Below are 8,624 nucleotides of genomic sequence, written 5' to 3' on the forward strand. Positions count from 1 at the left end.
GTAGTGATTACAGTGAATATATGCAGATGAGCAATCACTTAACACTAGTAAACATTTGAATATAACGAAGTGTGTAATTACCCAAGTACAGATGATCGCATAAATTAGGCTGATTCCTATCAAACTATAGTGAAGAGGACGCATAATGAAAAGCTCGAAACTAAAGACAGTAGTCAATTGGAAATACTAACCTCCCAATTAAAAAAGATTCACGAAGAAGCAATCGGCACATTTGACGACTCAATACCTGGCGAAGAGGTTAGCTCGTAACAGAGAGAATCCTGGCTGGAAATCCATTCTGAACAAACGGACCAGCCACCGCCATTTCTCTTACGCACGTATAAACTCCCTTGCCAACAGGGAGCGTCCGTGTGTATCCAAACAGCAATCAGCTCATCGACAGGCGAGCAGATCGTGCTGGGTACAGCGGAGAATCTCTCGTAACGAGAGCACCCTGGAACACACAAACGAACGAACGTGTATCCATTGGAAGAACGAAGGATAGTATGGTGAAAGCAAGAAGGAAGGAAGCGAACAGAGAGCCGAAAGGATGGAGGGTTAAGCGCCGGAGGGATCCGACCAGAGGAAAGTGTAATCCCAGACGATCAGCGTGCGGCAGATTCGGCCTTAATGAGCTCCAGCAATGATAAATGACGCCGTGGGCCGCGCCTCTCTCTTACCGCGTTTATCCTCTGCTCGGAATAAGGTGTATCCTTGTACGAGGTATCAGGCCTGGGTACCTGGTCGTCTTCTGAACGGCATCCATCCCGACCAGCCTTCCATCTCCCGTCTTCGTTCCACGGTGTAAAAGCTTCATCTCCGCCTACGATCCCTCAAACTCGGCCCAGCAATCGAGGGGAATTCAAAATGGCAACCGTGCTCGCACGGTCAGACCTCCCTCACGCTAGTGACAGCCATCCATCCTTCGTTCCGGGACGTTTCAATTGGGTGTCCTATGCAACGGATCTCGTCCTGTCCATCCACTGTCTCCACACGTAGCCCTGGCATCGGATGTCGCTCTGTTTCCCTCACGAATCGGCCAATCCCTTTCCTTCTTCGTCTTCCACTGTTTACTTTTTCTAGGTTATGTGCAGACGATTGTTTGGCAGTTCAAACAATCGGGATATTTGATGGAAATCCTGTTTGCAAATAGGGGATGATAAAATAGTAGATGGGTCTAGAAGCTATGGATTTATTGGATGTGTAAATTGTCACTTACCTGGAAGGTTTTTTGTTTGCTCGAGATTCGTACTGGGGATATTGGATGGTAGCTTTGTTCGAGGATACGGAAAGACACGAAGATGACAGGATAAATCTGGAAAAATTTGAATTGCATTGAGCGAACGGTCGTTCCCGTAGAGCAGTGAAGTGAATTTTTCTTAGGAGTCAAGAAAAATTAGTTGTAACGATAATAAGGATTCGAGAACCCCTTCAGCGTTCAGTTCCTTTTCGAGGATCATGTTCGTTAATGGCTTTTCCATCCAAACTGACGTGTAGCCATTCGTTTTTCTGACGTTTCAATTGTGAAGCGATCTTCGAGAACCAGAGACGGAAGTTGATTGACCGTTCCTTTGAAATTTTCGACCTCGAAAATCGTAAGATGCCCGAGATGCGAAATTACGAGCTACCTGGTCTGTCGACGAGTCAGTTTATTAACGAGGGTAGAGAATTCCAGAGCAGAAACTTAACTGCAAACTTCTATAATCATAGACTTGAATAGACTTGACAAAGGCGAATTAATTTTAGTTAGGTGGATGTTAGTTCTTGCAAATGTAAATATTACCTACATAAATTACTCGCGATAAGAATGAAACGATACAATTAAAAGTAAGAGATTGATAAACAAAGAAATAATTATACCCCAGAGGTTAGGAATTCCAATGACGAGTTAACTCCCCTACTGTGTTATTTGCGTTACTTGCAATATAACTAGCATAAAATTGAAACCACAAATCATGCATATCAATAACTTTTAAATTTGAAGAAACTTTTTATCAATAGAGATATGCTGTTATATTGCAAGCTTCAATTCTCTTTCTATTTTTATATTCTTCTTATATTCTATTCCATTCTTCAATTTTCAATCTTGAAATACTAAACATTCTTTTACTTATGAAAACAAAAGATTATAATAGAAAAATTCAAGAACAGAATATTTAGTATGTAAATTTTAAGATACTCAACGATTCCTTTCCACCTGTTTACACGGTGACAAAGAAATTACAATATTTCACGATGGTTAATCGACGTGGTAGCTGAATCGGTTTCGCGGTATCGTGGAGGAAGTCATTTTCCTGTGCGTCATTAATCGAGGCGAAAGAGTGCCTCTACATTAGCTACAATCAAGCCCTCGCAGGTGCAGACGGTTATCGACGCCATACTGACAGGTGATCTGCTCTCGATGGAGGAGGGTGATCTTTGGTTAATGAGCTCGTTATCCCAAGCATGTACGAACAACCGATTTGCCGTGGCTTTGTCAACAGCGGCTCGATATTCGCTATTTCATCGTTGGTAATTGCTTAATAATGCAACCTAACCTCCAAATTATCGGTAATTTCAGATGGAAAAAGACCTGTTTGTATTACGTGTTTGTAATATTCAGACAATTTCGTCTATTAACATGCCAATTTAATCGATTACCTTGATCTTGCAGCAAAATGGATGAAAGGGATAGCGTGCGCATATATGTGCGAGGAAACCTTCGCCCCTTTCGTTCTCGAGGTATAATAATACCAAGTGAGACGATACCTGTTTCCCATGGTTAACTGTGTGCTTGCGTTCAACGTCCTTGAAGCTACCAGATTCTCGGCAGACACTGATAATTACTTTCGAGTTTCAATGACCAGTTTTAATGAAACGTCGCTTTCAAGGTTTCCAAATAAGTTTCAAGGTACTAAGGAGTTGAAAGTTTCAAGTTTTGCTGAATACATTAACACTTTCTCGACTCCTCTTGCGTCTGTATATAGTTCAGTGTATGAATGATGATCATCTGAAATGTCAGATTTTTCAGAGAAGATTCAAACCGAATAGTTTAATGTGATACATTAAATATAAGTAATATGTCATATTCCAAGAATATACAGAATCGAATATACAGTAGAGTTTAGAGTTCCATTTATATTACAATTCTCAGTTCAATTTATATAATAAGAGTTCATTGAAGCTTTCAACTATTTATGATTTTTCGTAACTATAGTAGGAGTTTATATTCATACGAGTTACGTTCAATCGCCAGCAGTGCATTGAATCTAACAGAAAGTAAAATTTCGTTGAAATACATAAAACTCACGTAAATGGAAATTCTACCGAGATAAGGATTATTAAATTCTATAATGCTTCAAATGAACGGATTTCGTATAAAGAAAGTTCTATCGTATTATGTGCGATCAAGAAACTTTTAAAAATCACCAATACCTTTCCTAGTATCTTCCTTCAAGTTAATAAAGTTCAAACAAACGAAACTCTACTATGCAGCAATCTTAAGGCTATCGCCATATACTTGTTAGGTTATCCGAAAAGTTTCTTTCATTTCGTAAGGTAATAATAGATGAACAACAATTTCTCGAACAAAGTTTATCGTTCTATTTTCTTTTCGTTCTATTTCTATTATTACGTGCATAATTCAATAAACTAATATAAAACTATTGAGATATGCATAATTTTGTGTGCTAGACTAGATTGGCCGCGTAGTAGTGACACACGTATGTAAGTATGAGTGTGTGGAAGTATGTGTGTGCGCGGCGTCTCGAAAAACAGATGAATGCAACTGTTCCACTGGCAGTGTGGTATACAAGATGGTGAGACAAAGAAAGTGTTGAGACGCGTGCAAATGTATATCGACGAAATCCTAGAAATCGTTTATTAAATAAATCTAAAACTATCTTAATACGAATTCTAAATGTAACCTTAGTGTTCCTTTACTTCTGTTTCGGCAATTCAGATCCACAATTCTCAACAAAAACAAAAGACATTGTGCGTCTATTATTTCCTTATAAAACGAAAGAAATTTCTCGGGCAACCTAATGTTATTAAATTCCCTAGATACTCTCCGGAGCTTGAAAAATCCCTAATTCTCCCAAACGTTCTAAATTCCAATATTATTCATAATATCGATTAGGATTAGTTTGATGTATGAAACAGCTGGAAGGTCCTGGACGAATTCTCGGAGTGGTGCAGTGTCGTCAAACGATCGCGGCAGAGGTTCGCGGTGTTACAGTGCAGTGGTCGACTCGTTCGCTTCGCTATTCGTTACGTGTCCGCTAGAAAAACGGCGAACGTGGTTTCTCGACGGAGGTTGCGGAGGCTCGCGCGAGATCCCGCAAAGGGCGCAGGATCTTTTCGTTGCCGTGAATGCGCTGCATTAATCAAGCGCCGCGGGCGCCTGACGTCTTAATCCTGGCTAGCCTACGCACCGTCCGTTCTACGCCCACGCCTCAATGTACCTACTAAACGGCCGCTACGTCAGCGATTCGCGGCCTTTGTACGCGGCCATCATTGCGTCGTGGGATCGTTGGTTTCTTCTTTTCGCGGCTCAGCCTAACGGAACTCGGTTCGTAGTTGGCCGATTATTATTCAACAGGCACTGCGTCGATATTCTGGTGGAATGAAAACGCTATACGCACCAACGTTATCTTATTCATGGTACGGGAAACGCGGAACAGTTATGTTGCATGCGCTTCAGGGGCAAAAAGTGTGGACAGTCTCCGTTTGTCTGCTTCGTTCCGGTTGACATTGAATAGGCTGTGATTCGGATGGTTTGTGCGTGGGCGGTTTACGCCAGAGTAGGTGGATATCGAAGATATTGATAAATCTGCTGGTTTTCGTTATGGCTGACTGATATTAAGGAGAATGAATTTATCGAAGAAGGGATGAGGCGATCGTGTTAATGCTTGGCAAAAGATCCGATCATAATACCGATGTGAAATATGAAGTTGCTGGAACGTGTAACTGTATTTACATGTACATCTACGAGAACGTGGAAGATCAGTTAATGCGAGGATTCTTTGAATTTTGTATAGGCACACTCTTGACAAATGGTCAATTATTTTACAATTTCCTGATTTTCTCCATTGATTCTTACGAACTCAAGCTACGATGTCTTACGCTAGCATGTTCCTATTCTAAGGAAATTTAATTATTTTCAGCGACAAACCAACCAGAACGGTGGATTAAAAAAAAGACTTAGAAGAATCGATATCAAACAACAACTATTCTTTCCAATTATTTTCTTTCTGAAATTCAAAACTGATGAAACTTACGCAATGTAATTTACCGTTCGAAAGCCAATGTAAAATTCCAGTCTCGATATCTCATCGATTTCCTATGTTAGTGCGTGTCGCGACCATCCACCAGGCACCGCCAAACGAGTTTTTATACTACGTTACCATTAAGAACGTCGCTGAGACCGATGGACCCTAGTCGATGACCAGGTAAGCAAACGGATCAGTGGTGGGACGAAGGTAGGGAAAAGGGAAAAAGTCGTGAATACGACCTAATCTCGAGAAGCGGCCGGCATCGTTTCGTGGGTGTCATGCTTTCACTTCGGTTCAGGTTGTCTGCAGAAGGCGATTGGTTCTCGCTGAGCTCCTCCCAGAATCCATTAAGAGCCGAAACGGAGAAACACAGCATTAATTTTAAAACCAATCCCTGAGGAGAAATCGGGCATTGGCCGCCATTCGTGCGAGCTGCCGCTGGAGAAAATCCATCGAAAAAAAGGCTTCTTAATTACTTCACCGCTTGTTCCCCTCTGCGAAGCATCGGAAACACGCGAGATGACTCGCCTCCGGGATTAAACGTATCTGTTTTGTCCTTCAAACGATCCTGTCGATCATCGATCATCTGCTCGCGAGGAGTTTCAACCCTTCTCTTTACAAAACTTCGTCGTCTTGATCAATACAAATAGTATACGTTGGTTTTTTTATTTATTGCGTTAGTCGTAACACTCTGTTTGAAAGTATTCTGATATAATTTATGTATTCCCTTCAAATGTCAAATTTTTCGCGCAGAATCTACGTTTGTCCAAAGAAGCTTGTTATGGATCTCCACGCTTTTACGAATGCGTATAGTAATTGTAACTTTAATTAGAACGCGTTTGACTATTTATTTGGAAAATGTTAATGTGCAAAGATATACAGACTACGATACGTAAGAACGTGGAAAATATCTGAAGTAAAATATTCTTTTCTTTAATTGCATGCATGTAATTTTTATATTCATTTAATTATTCATGTAATTTTTAATTGTTTGTATTCATGTAAATTTGCACGTAAATATCCTTCTATTGGATTGGCAACTAACTGATTGCGGATTTTGTCATTAGATGGTATTGACAGAGTCCGCAATCACTTAGTTGCCAACCCAATAGTTGTAATAGAAACACACAAATTTCATTTTACTGCGGCCCCGCTTTATTCGTTGTCTCTAAGTAAGATCGTCGCTGATACCACAATTGTCCACAACTGTTCGAATCAATCGAAGCTTGTCCAACGTAAAACACGCTGCAGATTCATCGAACGTCGTTAATCCTTGCTCGCTAAGCTAATCTCGCCGCAAGTGGCGATAAAGCCGAAACCTGGGAAATATCGAAAGATAAACAGAATGATGGTAAAACGATCGAGAGACGGGACTATACACCGGGAAAGGGTAAGAGGAGAAAAAGAAAGAAAGAGAAAGAGAGAGAGAAAAGCGGGAGGGTAAAGTCGAAGTCGGGCACAAAAGAGATGAGGAAGGATAAGGAACAGAAAGAGAGAGAGAGAGAGAGAGTGATGGAATAAGAAGAGAGGAAGGTTTAGGTAGCTACTCTCGCTCAGGTTGAAACGAAGGGAGCCGCCCTGTGTTTGTGCTCTCGCCGGGGAGCACAAAGAGAAATGGCGTGGTATTTATCAGTGCTCACCCCCTCTCCCTCTTTTGTCCCCTTTCCAGCATCTCCCGTTGCTCTCCGCCTGTTCCCCCGGCATACCACTGTCTTTGTCTAGCGCTCCTACTATTGCCTTGCTTCCATTCCACATCCAAATCCATTCGCCTGCCTGCCAAACCCTCCCTCTCCACCACCTCCCTTCCACCCTCTCCTCTAAGCTCTCTTGATGCCCTTTCGCGCACCACATATATGGCCACTCGATCTTCTCCTCCGCGGGACTTTGACAGCTGTCTAATTCACGTTGCGCGCTCGTTCACCTGTGTACGTGGATTTCCTCGCCCGTTGTTCCATGGACGACCCCTAGCTAGGTACGTCACGGCGTCTTGCGTCGATTGGGAAAGAGGCAAAGGAGTAAAGGAATTTAGAATTCTTCGAATGATATCGAGGAGAGTAGATTTTGATTATCTCGTTGTAGTATCCTGGCTCGTAATAAGTTTAATTCCAACTTGTGGAGAAGTTCAACGTTGGTTGACCTTACAGATGTTTAGCTATCAACGATAGACGCTGTGAGTTATTAAATCTGGTTAATAGTTTTTCATTTTCGCATAGATATTAGATATTGAGAATTGTGAATCTTAATCGCCGAAATAAAAGTAAAGGAACATTTAGATTACACTTAGAATTCATATGAAAATAGTTTCAGATTTATTTAATATGTGATGTACAGGATTTTCGTGGATACACGTTTGCACGCATCTCAGCGCTCTATTTGTCTCGCCATCTTCTTTACCGCGCTACCAATGGAACAATTGCATTCCTCTGTTTTTCGAGACGCTGTGCACACACATACTTCCATACACTCATACTCACATGCGTGTGTCACTACTTCGCGACTAATCTAGTGTAGCACACGACATTACACGTATCTCAATACTAGAAAAATTGAAATATGATACGAGCACCGTGAATCAACGTGAAACGTAACTCACAATGTCAAGCCTTTCAATATTACATTACGATATTAATATTTTGAAGCGTAAGTAGAATGTCTTAAAATAAATGAAAAAACATTTTAAGTATACCCTGGGTATAATCAAATAGAAAACGTAAACACAGATTGTTCAAAGCTTTATAAAAAATCCAACCTATCAAAATGGATAATAATAAACACACATATTATTATTTAAAGTAATATTCTAAATAGGATGTCTTAAAATAAATGAAAAAACCAAACATTGTAAATGTACTCTGTGGGTACAGTCAAATAGAAAACGTAAACACAGATTGTTCAAAGCTTTATAAAAAATCCAACCTATCAAAATGGATAATAATAAACCCACTCATTATTATTTAAAGTAATATTCTAAAGCGTACATAGGATGTCTTAAAATAAATGAAAAAACCAAACATTGTAAATGTACTCTGTGGGTATAATCAAATAAAAAACGTAAACACAAATTGTTCAAAGCTTCATGAAAAACCTAACCTATCAAAATGGATAATAACAAACCTTCACATTATTCTCATTCTAATATCTCTAACTACATATCTGCACCCTTTCGGTTGTTTTACTTTAATTCACCTGGCATGAGGTTATAAAATACGAACCGACCTACCCTTGCGGCTCAAAATTTCCTAGCTAGCTATCCCTCGGTAATCAGGACGAACGTGGAAAAAAAAAGAAACAACGGGGACAGAATGTAGGACGACCAGGAAAGTGAGGAATTAGGGGTAGCTCGCGAACGGGCCAGCGAAATTTTCGAGGCCC

General features: G+C 40.5%; 2 long non-coding RNA genes across 2 annotated transcripts; one reads left to right on the plus strand and one right to left on the minus strand.

Annotated features, from left to right (window-relative positions):
- Positions 1 to 2,114: 2,114 nt before the first annotated feature.
- On the minus strand, positions 2,115 to 3,558 carry LOC117151347. The gene is made up of 3 exons (XR_004461196.1): positions 3,415 to 3,558; positions 2,641 to 2,989; positions 2,115 to 2,572 (listed from the first exon to the last, which is right to left on the minus strand). It is a non-coding gene; the product is annotated as an uncharacterized LOC117151347 (long non-coding RNA).
- Positions 3,559 to 3,975: 417 nt separating this feature from the next.
- LOC117151348 lies at positions 3,976 to 6,165 on the plus strand. The gene is made up of 3 exons (XR_004461197.1): positions 3,976 to 5,036; positions 5,145 to 5,429; positions 5,551 to 6,165. It is a non-coding gene; the product is annotated as an uncharacterized LOC117151348 (long non-coding RNA).
- Positions 6,166 to 8,624: the final 2,459 nt, after the last annotated feature.

The sequence above is a fragment of the Bombus impatiens genome, unplaced genomic scaffold (assembly GCF_000188095.3).
Source record: "Bombus impatiens unplaced genomic scaffold, BIMP_2.2 scf_0152, whole genome shotgun sequence".
NCBI classification, from domain to species: domain Eukaryota; kingdom Metazoa; phylum Arthropoda; class Insecta; order Hymenoptera; family Apidae; genus Bombus; species Bombus impatiens.